The 13348-nt window shown below is 32.9% G+C and overlaps 1 non-coding gene across 1 annotated transcript; it reads left to right on the top strand.

Annotated features, from left to right (window-relative positions):
* The first annotated feature begins 3323 nt into the window (after window positions 1-3323).
* Window positions 3324-3429, top strand: LOC131174255 (small nucleolar RNA R71). Its single transcript, XR_009144503.1, has one exon. It is a non-coding gene; the product is annotated as a small nucleolar RNA R71 (small nucleolar RNA).
* The last annotated feature ends 9919 nt before the right edge of the window (window positions 3430-13348 follow it).

Raw genomic sequence — 13348 nt, 5'->3', positions numbered from 1 at the left:
ATACCTAATGGCAGTATGATATGAAAATACAACCACCTTTGAATCAACAATGTAAGGTCTAAACTTTTCCAATGCAAAGACAATTGCTAAGAATTCCTTTTCAGTTGTTGCATAATTGGTCTGAGCCTCATCCAGTGTTCTACTAGCATAATAAATAGCATAAGCCATTTTATCTTTCCTTTGACCAAGAACAGCTCCAATTGCATAGTTGCTAGCATCACACATAATTTCAAAAGATGGACTCCAATCAGGCGATTGCATGATTGGTACAATAATAAGAGCTTGCTTCAACCTGCAAAAGGCATCCAAACACTCTTGATCAAATACAAATGGTGTGTCATGACTTAATAAATTAGACAAAGGTTTAGCTATTTTAGAAAAATCCTTAATAAATCGTCTGTAGAACCCAGCATGCCCTAAAAACTTTGAATTCCTTTGACATTGGTGGGAGGGGGCATCTTTTCTAACACTTCAACCTTGGCTTTATCAACCTCTATTCCCCTGTTAGACACAAAATGTCCAAGCACTATCCCTTCCTGAACCATGAAATGACACTTTTCCCAGTTTAATACTAGGTCAGTGTCTGCACATCGCTGCAAAACTTTAGAAAGATTAACCAAGCATGTGTCAAATGAAGATCCATAAACAGAAAAGTCATCCATAAAAACCTTCATTATATCTTTAATGAAATCTGAGAAGATTGCCATCATGCACCTTTGGAAAGTGACTGGTGCAATACACAACCCAAATGGCATTCTTTTATAGGCGAAGGTTCCATATGGACAAGTAACAGTGGTTTTCTCTTGATCATTTGGATGGATAGGGATTTGGAAAAATCCCGAATATCCATCTAAATAGCAAAAATAAGAGTGCCTAGCCAATCTTTCTAACATTTGATCAATGAAGGGAAGTGGAAAGTGATATTTTCTAGTGGCATTATTTAATTTTCTGTAATCTATGCACATTTGCCAACTAGTCACTATTCTGGTCTGAATTAATTCATTATTTTCATTTTTTACCACTGTTATTTCACCTTTTTTAGGGACAATATGTACTGAACTCTCCCAAGTACTGTCTGAGATAGAATATATGATCCCTGCATCAAGTAACTTCAAAATTTCCTTTTTAACAACTTCTTTCATATTTGGGTTCAACCTCCTCTGATGTTCGATAGATGGTTTACAATTTTCTTCCAAAATGATTCTATGCATGCAAAAGTGAGGGTTAATTCCCTTAATGTCATCAATAGTGTATCCTAAAAACTTTCTATATTGCCTCAACACTCTTAACAACTTATCAACCTCTAAAGTGCTCAAATTTGCATTTACAATTACTGGATAAGAGTCATTGGGGCCAAGAAATTCATACCTGAGCTGAGAAGGAAGTTGCTTAAGTTCTACCTTAGGTGCATCTTCTTCTTTGAATGATGGTTGCTTAATTTCACTTTTCTCCACTTGTGTAAGTTGAAAAACTGGAGCAGAAATGAATGGTGGACTACTCTCCAAGTGTTGAGCATATACAGCCACACTAGGATTATCATTGTTTATGTTTCCTCCATGAACTAAGTAATTTTCAAGTGGATCTTTCAGATATCTCTTTCTGAAATGTTCTTCAACAAGCTCATCAATGATATCAATTCTCAAACAAGTATCAGCTTCAGAATGATGCTTCTTCATGGTGTTATTAATATTGAAAACCAAGTGATCTTCACCAACTCTAAAAGTCAAATTTTCTCCCTTAACATCGATCAGTGCTCTTGTTGTAGCTAGAAAGGGCCTTCCCAAGATAATTAGGATATTAGAATCCTCTTCCATGTGTAAGATGACAAAGTCAACAGGTATATAGAACTTCCCAACCTTTAGAGGCATATTCTCCAAAATCCCTTCAGGATACTTAATTGATCTATTAGCTAACTGAAGAGAAATATGGGTTGGCTTAAGATCTCCCATATTGAGCTTCTCATAAATGGAGAGGGGCATAAGGCTAACACTAGCCCCTAGATCACATAAAGCTTTTGTAGAACATGACTCTCCAATATAACATGGAATTGAAAAACTTCCAGGTCTTTGAGCTTAGGAGGAAGTTTCCTATGGAGTATGGCACTACATTCTTCTGTCAAAGCTATAGTTTCATGGTCTTCAAGTCTCTTCTTGTTTGAGAGAATTTCTTTTAAGAATTTTGCATAAGAAGGAATTTGTGAAAGAGCATCGATGAAAGGCACATTTATGTATGGCTTCTTCAAAACCTCTAAGGACTTCCCAAATTGCTTATCAAGCTTAGCTTTTTGAAATCTTTGTGGAAAGGGAAGTTGTGGCTTATAGGGCTCTGAAGGTATATACTTCTCTTCCTTCTCTTCAATTTTCTCTTTACCTTTTTTTGCACTTTCTTTCTTACTTTCTTGTTTTTCATTCTTATCAATTTCTTTCTTATTTTCTCTCTTCTCACTTTTTTCACGCTTCTCATTTTTTACAACCTTCCCACTTCTTAAAGTAATGGCTTGACACTGCTCTCTTGGGTTTTCTGGCTGACTTGGAAATTTTCCAAAAGACTTGGTACCTGAGGAAGATGCTTGTTGTGCAATCTGGTTTTCCAACATTCTATTATGTGTTTGCATCTGTTCTAGCCTTGCTTTCATTTCTTTCATCTCTTCATCATGCTTAGTTTGATTGGCAAGAATCTGTTATAATAAAGCTTTTGTGGTTGAACCTTGTTCTTGCTGTTTTGGTGGAGGATTCATGTTTCTCTGCTGAAAATTAGGCAATGGTTGCCTATTTTGCTGATATGGAATTTCTTGTTGCTGTTGTGGTTGAAAATTCTGATTTGGGACTTGGTTTTGCTAATTTCCCCATGAAAAGTTGGGATGATTCCTCCAAGCTGGATTATATGTTTGAGAGTAAGGATTCCCCATCTGTTTGTTCCCATAATTACCAACATATGCAGCTTGCTCTCCATAGTCTACTCCACAGCTGGTAGTTCCTTCTGCATAAGCAACTTGTTTTGAACTTCCAGATGACGATGATGAACTAACCAACATACTTAAATCTTCCATTTTCTTTACCAAAACATTTGTAAGTGCATCAAACTTTGCATTAATTATGTTGAATGTATCAAGGTCATACATTCCAGCAGCTTGCCTCTTTTGAGTTGGAGCTAGTCCTCTTGGACTACTCCAAAGATGAGCATTCTATGCAATTTTCTCCAACATCTCATAAGCTTCATCTTCTTGCTTCATAATAAATTCTCCTCCTATTTGAGCATCAATAATCCCTCTAATTGTAGGAGTAACATTAGTGTAAAAATTCTGATTTATCATCCATTTTGGAATGGCATGATGTGGGCATTATCTCTCTAACTCCTTCCATCTCATCCATGATTCATAGAGAGTTCATCTTCTCTTGGTCTGAAAGCTGTCATTTGATTCCTCAATTCTTGAGTTTTTCTAGGTGGAAAATATTGTGCAATAAATGCATCAGTGAGTTGCTCTAAATTTGCAATAGAATTGTGAGGTAGAGAATCAAGCCAATCTAATTCTTTATCATTCAAAGAGAATGGGAATAGCTTCAATCTTGCTGCATCATCAGATGCTCCAGGTTATTTTTGCATATCACAAATTATAGCAAACTTCTTAAGATGTGTGTGTGAATTTTCTGAAGGATGTCCCCAAAATTGGGAATTTTGAATCATTTGAAGAACCCCAAAATCCATCTTATAGCTATTTGCGTCAATTCTTGGTCTTGCTATACTCTCTCTCAAATCATCAAAACGAGGGAATGCATGATCCATCATACTTCCCCTAGGCACATTAGCATTTATAACTTCTTCATCATGGGCTGCATTTTTATTGTTTCGATAATTTCCAGCATTACCACCACCAATTTTAACTCTCTCATCAGCCATTTCTGCTTTAATTTCAGTTGCTCTCAAGGCTTCTTTCCTTTTTCTGGTTTCTTTCTCGTTGGTTCTACAAAACTTCTCAATTTCAGGATTAAACAATAAGGATGTGTCACTTGTGCTTTTAGCTCTTCTCATAAAAGATTAAGAGTACCTAAAAAGAATAAATAAACACAAAATGAAAAGATAACAAAGATAAAAACTATAAACAACTAAAATAATCAAGAATTCAATCTTAAACAAACAACTCCATGGCAACGGTGCCAAAAACTTAATGTGACCCAACCGCAAGTGCACGGGTCGTACAAGTAATATAGAAAAGTTATCATTCCCTCGAAGAGTTGTGTTAATGATTGAATTTTTGATATAAAAATTGACTAATTCAAACTAATTTTGAAATTCAAGCGATAGATTGATAGAAATTGAGGTGTGAAATCTATATATGCAAAATTAATAATCTAATTACCAATATGAAGATTCAACTAAATTTGTGGTAAATTGAAATGATCAAATTGAAATATGGCAAGATTTAAAATAACAAGCAATTAAATTAGATTAGAAATTAACAATGATAAAAGGGCGATTCCGGAGTTTGGGAATTCATATTCAAGCTATTTTGGAATTTTTAAATTGGTTATCCAATCTTATGGAAATTATGAGTTTTAAGGAGATTAATTCTTAAATCCTTTGAATACTCTTTCGAGTAAGACAAAGAGTGCGTTAATTAACCTAATCATATTTTCGTAGAGTTAAAATTAATCAAGACCCATTAGATTCCTTAATTAATCTATAAATCCTTTTAATCCTTAGTCTATTTCTAGATATAAGTTAATTAAGTCCAATTTCTTAATTATCTATCACAGGGTTTTCTCCTTTCGATGCTTCAACCATGGATTAAGAACAATACTTAATGGGATTCTACACCAAGCATGTCATTAAGTGCACAAGAAATGGAAAAAATCTCATAAAAACTATAAAATATGGATTACCCAATCAAAATCCATAAAATATCTCACATATTATATCCCAACTCCAGAATCTATAAAAAAAATACTCACTATCCATAATAATTACAAGAAATTATGAGTAAATATAAAAATAAAACTTGAAACTATATTAAGAACTAAGAAACCCAATACAAGAAAGGTAGAAAATAGTGAAGAAAAGAGGAAAAATCCAAATCTGATGCAGAAAAGGGAAGTGACGCCCCTCTTGCTCTATTTTTTTTTTTTTTTGACGTTTCCTCTGCTTTTCCTCTTTCTTCCTTCCTTTCTTCCCCTTTTGCCAAAATGAGATAAGAACACTATTTATATTCTTCTTACAAGTAGCCCTAACATGGTGTGCTTGAGGTGAAGTTCACGTGAGAGAATCTTTCTGCTAGCTCATTATGAATGCAAGCTTCTTATGCAGGTTCCATGCAAAATTGGTGGTTCCAGGTGCTTCTCATGATGCTGCATAAGTTATGCAGGTTGGTTGTGTAGGTTTTTCAAGCTTTGGAGTCCTCCATGAAACTACATAAGTAGACTACATAAGTTATGCAGCTGGTTATACAAGTTTCGACAGGTTTAGTGCTCTTTCTGTGATGCTGCATAAGTGAGGATTGGAACTACATAAGTTATGCAACTGGTTATGCAGGATTCCGTGAAGCTGCATAAGCAAGAAGCGAATCTACATAAGTCATGTAATAACTTATGCAGGTTTCGACAGGTTTGAAAAATTGCTTCTTCTTCTTGTGCAGCAGGTTATGCAAGTTTCAATAATTTTACATTCTTCAATCTTCACGCTTTATTTTTGACATTTTTTACTATGGGAATCACTCTTCACTAGCGCAATTTCTTTTTAGTCCCTCAAAAATACCATTTTACCTATAAAATAAAATAAAATTACAATTTAACCCAAAAATTGACAAATATGAAAAATATCTAAATAACTAATAAATTTAGCTAAAAGTGACTAACAAATAAATGAAATGGCCATAAAATTAAACCTAAATGACTGTGCAAAATGCATGTATCACAGTGAACCTTATTAATATATATTGATTTTGGTGGGGCATACTATTTGGCAACCTCAGCTCATCCATGCACCGGGGATGGCAATTCTATGTTTGCACGGGCTGGGCTTCCACTCCAGGTTTGTTGTGCTACTTAATCTTGAAGTGAGTTTATATAGAGTTGTCCTTTTATCTAGCATATTTTTTTTTTCTTCATGTGTTCTTTCTGCAGGATCTGGAGTTCGTTCATTTTCATTTTATGGGGTTTGCTGCCTAATCACTGAAGGTTTATTATTATTATTATTATTATTATTATTATTATTATTATTATTATTATATGATATTTATGATGAAATTTTAAAAATTAAATAAAAATAATATAATAAAATATTTTATGAAATTAACTTATAAATGTAGCACTTATAAATTATCTTTCTTAATAAAGAAAATGGCCAATCTTCCCCACTATACTTTTGTTTGGAATACCCGAATTTTTAATACATATATTGGGTTTGTATGGGCTGTAGAAAAAAATTGAATGCCCATTTCATTCTTTAAAATGGGCCCTTACAAGTTACCTTTTTCCTGCAAAAAAATAAAATTAATAATATATATTAAAAATATAATAAAATCTAGCTTTGCTTTCACTCTTCTAATTTTTTTTATAAAAAATATAAAATAATAAAATAAGTAATATAATAAATATTAAAAAATTAAAAATAACAAAAAATATATTTAATATAAATTTAAATTTATATAATAATAAATTATATAATTATTAAATTATATAATTATTAAATTAAATATTAATATTAAAATATATACTAAATTAATATATATATTTAATCTAACGAACGAACATATTTTCATTTGAGTTTAAGCTCCACAGGGTTTATCTAAAACATGTCACTATAATGTTAGGTTTCACTTTCTTAATCTTTTTTAAAAAATATATATATATAAATATAAATAATAAAGTAGGTAAATAATATTATTATTAAAATAGAAAATTTGTTATATTAAGCCACGGGTGGGACCACAAAGGCTTAGTAGGCCGAAACGTGTCCAGCGCAGTTTTTCTTCCTTGCATATTGAAGGATTTACCAGTTGCCAGATAAGCCATACACATGCACAATTCTTACATGGAGAATACAGATAACCGAGATTACAAGTAGAAGCGGTGACATTATTGCAGTCAAAGGCCATGGCCAGTCCCCCAAAGGACAGTCAAGACTACATGGAGAGAATTGCTGCTATCTGGCTCCGCCGCACAGACAAGAAACTTCATAAAGCTGATGTGTTGATACACCGGTATGAAAAAAGATTGGTATACGATCAAATTTTAAAAAATATAAAATTTAATTTAAAATCTAAAAAGAAAATAAAGTAAATTAGTTTTATTAAAAAAAATTATTAAAATAAATTTAAAATTTATACATAATAAAAATATAATAAATATTTATAGAGTTTTAAATTCTAATATAAGTAGTAATAAATTAAAGAGTTCTAATAACAATATAATAAGATAATTATTATCTAGGAGTTTTAGATAAATATAAATACAATAGGAAATCTAAATAGATTAGGAAAATAACTAATCTTAATTGAAATTGAATAGCTAATAAATATTTTTATTAAAATAAATAAAATAAAATAAAATAAACGTTTCACATCATTCACCCTCACTTTTGAGAAAATTTTACCTCAAATTTTAATTTCTGAACTGAAAAATAATGAAACGACTATCTCCCATATTATTCTCCTCCACTTAAGATAAATTCGGCCTCAAATTTTACAGTGTTGATGAATCAAAATCTCTACTAAAAGATCACACCATATCTTCTTATTGCATGATATCAACAAGATTGTCTTGAACAAAATTGATTTGAGCAATTTCATGTTGTCCCTTGCATCCATAAGAACATCTAGACAAATAAAATTAACTAAGATAATTTGAGTTAAAGGGTTAGATAAATTTTTAATCTCTATTGATTCCTCCATTGTTGATTGTTCTTCAAGTTCTATTATAATCTCCATGGTTTGTGGTTCTTCATTCCTTAAAACACTTTCTTCAAACTCTTCGTCATTCACCATAGCGAAAGGAAATAAAATCAAAGTTTTATATTCTTTAATTTCAAATCCTTTAAGTTTAGGATCTTCAACTTCAAGTTGTTTTTCTGATGCAAGTTGCTTCAAATCTTTAATATCCTTTGATGTCTCAATAAGATTTGCTTTCACCTCTACATTCTTTGTTTTGTTGAAGTACACAAGTTACGAACACCACTTCTCCTATATTCATCATTAGTAACAAGTGTTCTTTTAGAATTAAAGAGAACAGAATCATAATTAACTCTACCATAGTTAACTCTTCCGACTTGATTCAATTTATGGTTTCTCTTCTCAACATTACGAACTGCTAATAAACAGTGAATCTCTTGCAATTGTCGTTTCTGTTATAGAATTTTGATGCTCTTTTATTGCTCTCCAAACAGTTGGTAAGCCTGATCACCATCATGAGGTTGATTACCACCATCATCACTAGTATTGGCCATTGTAACAAGGGTGAAATCCTTGCTCTTGATATCACCTAACACAACGTGTAGCGCGCAAAAGGATCAACACATAATCAGACCCTTAAAAATAAATAAGATTTAATCCAAGATCTTAAGAAACACAAGATTCAATATAGAATCTAAAGATAAAATAAAGCAAACCAACTTTATAAAGAAGAAAACTTCATTAAAATAAATATGGAAACTTGTACATAATGAAAATACAATGGATATTTATAGAGTTTTAAATACTAATCAATGGAGGAATGAATTAAAGAGTTCTAATCTAAATAGAATAAGATAACTATTATCTAGAAGTTTTAGATAAACATAAATACAATAAGAAATCTAGATACAGTAGGAAAATAATTAATCCTAATTGAAATTGGATAACTAATAAATATTTCTATTAAAATAAAATAAAATAAAATAAATGCACCGCATCATATACCATACCATGTCAGTTTGAGCAGTTCTTTAAAGATGACGAATTGTTATCTTACCTCTGTTCCCATTTGATTATTTTTTTCTGCTAGTTGTTTTCCCTGCTTATTTAAGTAAAGAAAAGATAACAAGATCAGTTTCACAAGCATTCAACTAGTTGTTTAGTCTTAAACAGGAGAGTATATATATTGGTTTGATTACCTGACCTACCTTGGATTCTCAACTTTTAATTTCATGTTCATTATTTTTTGCAAGGTTTTTTTTTTAAAAAAAAAAAATCTAAAAATTACATAGAGAGAAGTTTTAGATGACTGCTCAATTGATGCAAGGAACCAAAATTATTTAACTTGTTGCTATTGATGGAGAACTATCTACCACAACTTCAAGATCTGATTGTAAAATACATCTGCAGCTTTCTTATTAATAAGCTTAATTTTTTTTATATTTTTTAAAGGATCATATGAGAGAATTATGGATAACAAACTAATGAAACAAAGATATCTGAATTAATAGAGATCAATCACAATTTACTCTATACAAGTAGTTTATGTATAATATTTTTAATTAATGCATTCGTCACGTATCATTGCTCCACGTCAATCTCTTCCTTTCCCTCAAACTTGACATATGGATTAACGGTTAAAACAAATGAAATTAAGAAACAAGCAATGATTTGAAGTAGAGCTTATATCCTATAAACATGATTACTCCACACATCCTACTTTGTAAAGAGTAATCACTCAATGCTCCTTATACACTAAAAAAATAATATATCTTATAGTCGTATACATGTGGCAAACATTAGAAATTTTGGATAGCGGATCCCACACTAATGTGAGCGAGTATTGAATATTCTCTCTTCAAGTATAAGTTTGTAATTTTTTAACACAAATTTATCTAAATACATGGCTAACCTATTTATCTAATTTCTTGTTTATTTGAGCACCATAACTTGAAATAGATGAAGGACAGGGAAAATAGGAAGGTTTTAGAGTGCAAAAGAAATGGGTTATAGAAAATATCTAAGGTTTCTCTCTTCTTTTATATATTTACTTCTCCATGTTTGGTAACCGAAGTTAAGTTCTTTGGTAGTCGAACACATCTCATCATCAAAAACTCTAGAATTCCTAAATTATTTACTGTTCCAAATAGGGTTTTTAGTTTCTTTCTTTTCCTTACCGTTAGTTTAACTAGGTTCCTAGTAATCTATTTACAAGTGAATATTTTGTTGCCTCAAGGTATATTCTGACATACACCAGTGAGGGGCATTACAATTAACAACATTTATCCCCAAACGTTCAAACAATTAAAAACTGAAAGAAAGTAGCACATGCAGACAAACTACATTGATTTAGTTAATTTCTCAAACTTATAGTGTTAACTCTCTAGTGACTATCCAATTCAGTTCTAAGCATCCCATATGAAGGTGTAACCTAAAATATCTATCCCTCCCCCCTTATGAACTTGTGTACTACTAATTTAGAAACTGTAAGAATGTAAAGTAACCTCTAACAAGAAACGGTGCCAGAGTATAAGAGCATTAACACTTAGCATATTCTAGTTTAATAGTTTCCTCATTTCCCTTATTTAGGATGCATCAATCACATACATAGAAGAAAGAAATCATGCATATTCATTCATTACGCAAATATATAAGAGGATAATTATATACATATCATTATCCATATAAAATAAAAACAAAACAATCATCCATCCAAATCATCTCTCTCCTAAGTAAACAAAAGTGAGGGAGAGATGGCAATGTGCAATCCACCACAGGGGTGGAACAAAAATGTATATATACATGCAAAACATAAGACAAAGTGCAATGTCTAGTCAAGAGGAAAAATAAGTAAACAAGTAAATAAAACATCTCTGAACCTATCCCCCTTTAACATCACTAAGGGCGTGGTGGAGGCAATAAGGAAATGATCTACTGGAGGAGACTACACAGGTGCGCAAAATCTTGCTCCATTTGGGTCATCCTCTAATCTAACTGTTGTACTCTCTGATCTATCTGTGTTATTCCCAACTCTATGTCAGCAAGGGTGCTGTGATCCTCCTCTGCAGCACCAGAGGCTATTCTTTCTCTACCCTCCTAGCCTCTTACTAGCTCTAGGTCTCACTCTAGTTACTGTCTCCTGCCCCTCAGCTCCTAGAGTTGCTCCTAGTACCTCTGCCCCTAAGGGTGCCTCTACTCTCTTTGGTTGCCCCTGACCCTCTGTTGGAACCTCATGCTCTCTCTGATCCTCAGCCTTTATACATATACCTTATGCTTAAAGAATGCTCCTATGTGTGGTAATGTTGTAGTTTAGGGCTCAAAATCCACCATAAGAGGCTCATCCTCTGGATCTATACCCTCAGCTACAAAGATGGTAGAAAGTAAACATCTGTAGGGTAACCACCTTGTAATGTACCTCAAAGTTGAGGCCATGGTGTGAATCATAAGGACATGAAAGTCTGACTGTCGTCCCTCTAAAGGCAAATCATCAGGAACATATCTGAGTAGTTAAGGTCAGTCTTATGACCAACTCTAGGTGTGATCTCATAGATCGGGATGTGATGCATGACCTTAGGTTTAGCAGGGAAGTGAGAGGTGGTTAATCTAGTCAACTTAGTAAGGGTAAAATCCCCTGATACTACTATTCTATAGGACTGTAGTGGTGGTGGTGGTCCATTTGTAGGTGCCAGTCAATGTCAGTCCTCGATGAGTACTCCTAACCTCTTAGCTATCATCTCAAGGGTGAAATCCCTAACCATCTTAGGGTAAGTAAGAGCATAAGTGGCGGCTATTTGCCTTCAGCCTTAGGCAATGAAAGCTGTCAGAAAGTTGTGCAAGCGGTAGTGCAATTGCCTCGGGGTGAATAAATCTCCCTGGGTGTATAGGATGTCAAGAGAAGGGAAGGTAGGCTTGATTGCCATCTCTCACTATGGGGCATAGTTGCTCTAGGTGCAGATCAGGGCCCCTATGAGGGTATCTAGTTGCACCCTGTGAACTAGACTCTCCTGGATCAAGCATACGAGGTCTCCTAGACATAGCTAAAAATCCAAAGAAAAAAAGGATAAATCAAAAGTATTATATGGGGGGGTTTTGGGGTACACAAAAGATAGAGCGTTTCAAGAAGTTTTATATCTCATGCAATAAAGCATATTACTTACACACACATGTAAAGTTTCTACCTTACTAATTACATTATACCTTAGTTTAATTAAGTTTATGGCTAATTCATTTCTATCAGTGAGTAGGTTCCTGTAAACTATAATGATGTGGACCATGCAGATTGTCAAAATCATGAAATATGGGGTTCAATGGAATTATACCTACTCAGTCTTTCTTAGGTCACCACACAACCCTATCAATTTGCAAGAAGTGAAGTAAGTTTCCTACCTTAGGTTGGGTGCTAAATTTGTTCAGTCCTATTGGTCATATTAGTTTATAAGTCTCTCATGCCTATTTAGTTTAGGGTTTAAGTTCTAGTTTGCACATTTCCACTAAACTTACTAAATCTAAGTTCTATTTAGTTTAGAAATTAACTATTGCTTCTAAGTATATTGATTCAAATAAGAGGAATCTTTCCTATTCAAACACCTCCTATCGATCTCATTAATCCTAACCTCAAAATTTAATTTTTTCCAGGTAGGACAAGAACGATAGCCGTATGTGCTTTCCACTGCTAAAGGTGCCATTTGTGGTGGACATGCCTGAAGCTATTCTTTGGTAGCAGAAGATGTTAGGCTACCAAACCTGGGTTATTGTTCGAGGTTTTGAACAGCCCTAAGATCTAATAACTAATTGCCACAAACAATTATTTACATACAAAGTTGTAATGCCCTCACTTTAGGTAGTTCGTATATTCTACTGTTCCGATGACTAACATCTATTCGGACAGCCATAATATCTGGAACTATACTTAAATTAGAGTGAGGAGACATAAATTGATTGAATAAAAACCAATTAAAACTAAGAAAAAATAAAAGAAGCAAAGTGTAGCTCGGTTAAATGAGCCGGAATTTCGGCGATGGGTAACCCTAATGGGAAGCGACTGTGAATACAGTTGTCAACCCCAGACTCATGGGAAAACCCTGTAAGATAAATATTGGGACTTAACTGAAGGATTTATGAGGTTTAGATGACTATAAAAATGTCAAGGAGATATAAGGAAAATTAAGTCGATTGGTACAGACAATTATAACTCGATGAACACAATGAAGGGCATTTTGGTTATTTCACCTTCAGTGTTGAATCTTGACCTAAATGTCAATCAAAAAGAGTGAGAATAAAACATTAAAAATAAATTAAAATCATGAAATATGTAATGGAAAAGGGAAAAGAAAAGGAAAAGAAAGAAATAAAAATACAAATGAATAATGACATAAGCATGATGTTAAAATGACGTCATTAAAAATTATAACCAATTAAATTTAGAGAACCATATAAATAGGGACAAATTAACTTAATTAGCAAAAA

This window comes from Hevea brasiliensis, chromosome 15, assembly GCF_030052815.1.
Source record: "Hevea brasiliensis isolate MT/VB/25A 57/8 chromosome 15, ASM3005281v1, whole genome shotgun sequence".
In the NCBI taxonomy this organism is placed as follows: Eukaryota; Viridiplantae; Streptophyta; class Magnoliopsida; order Malpighiales; family Euphorbiaceae; genus Hevea; species Hevea brasiliensis.
Note: the sequence above shows the minus strand (reverse complement) of the source record. Positions and strands in the feature narration are given on the sequence as shown.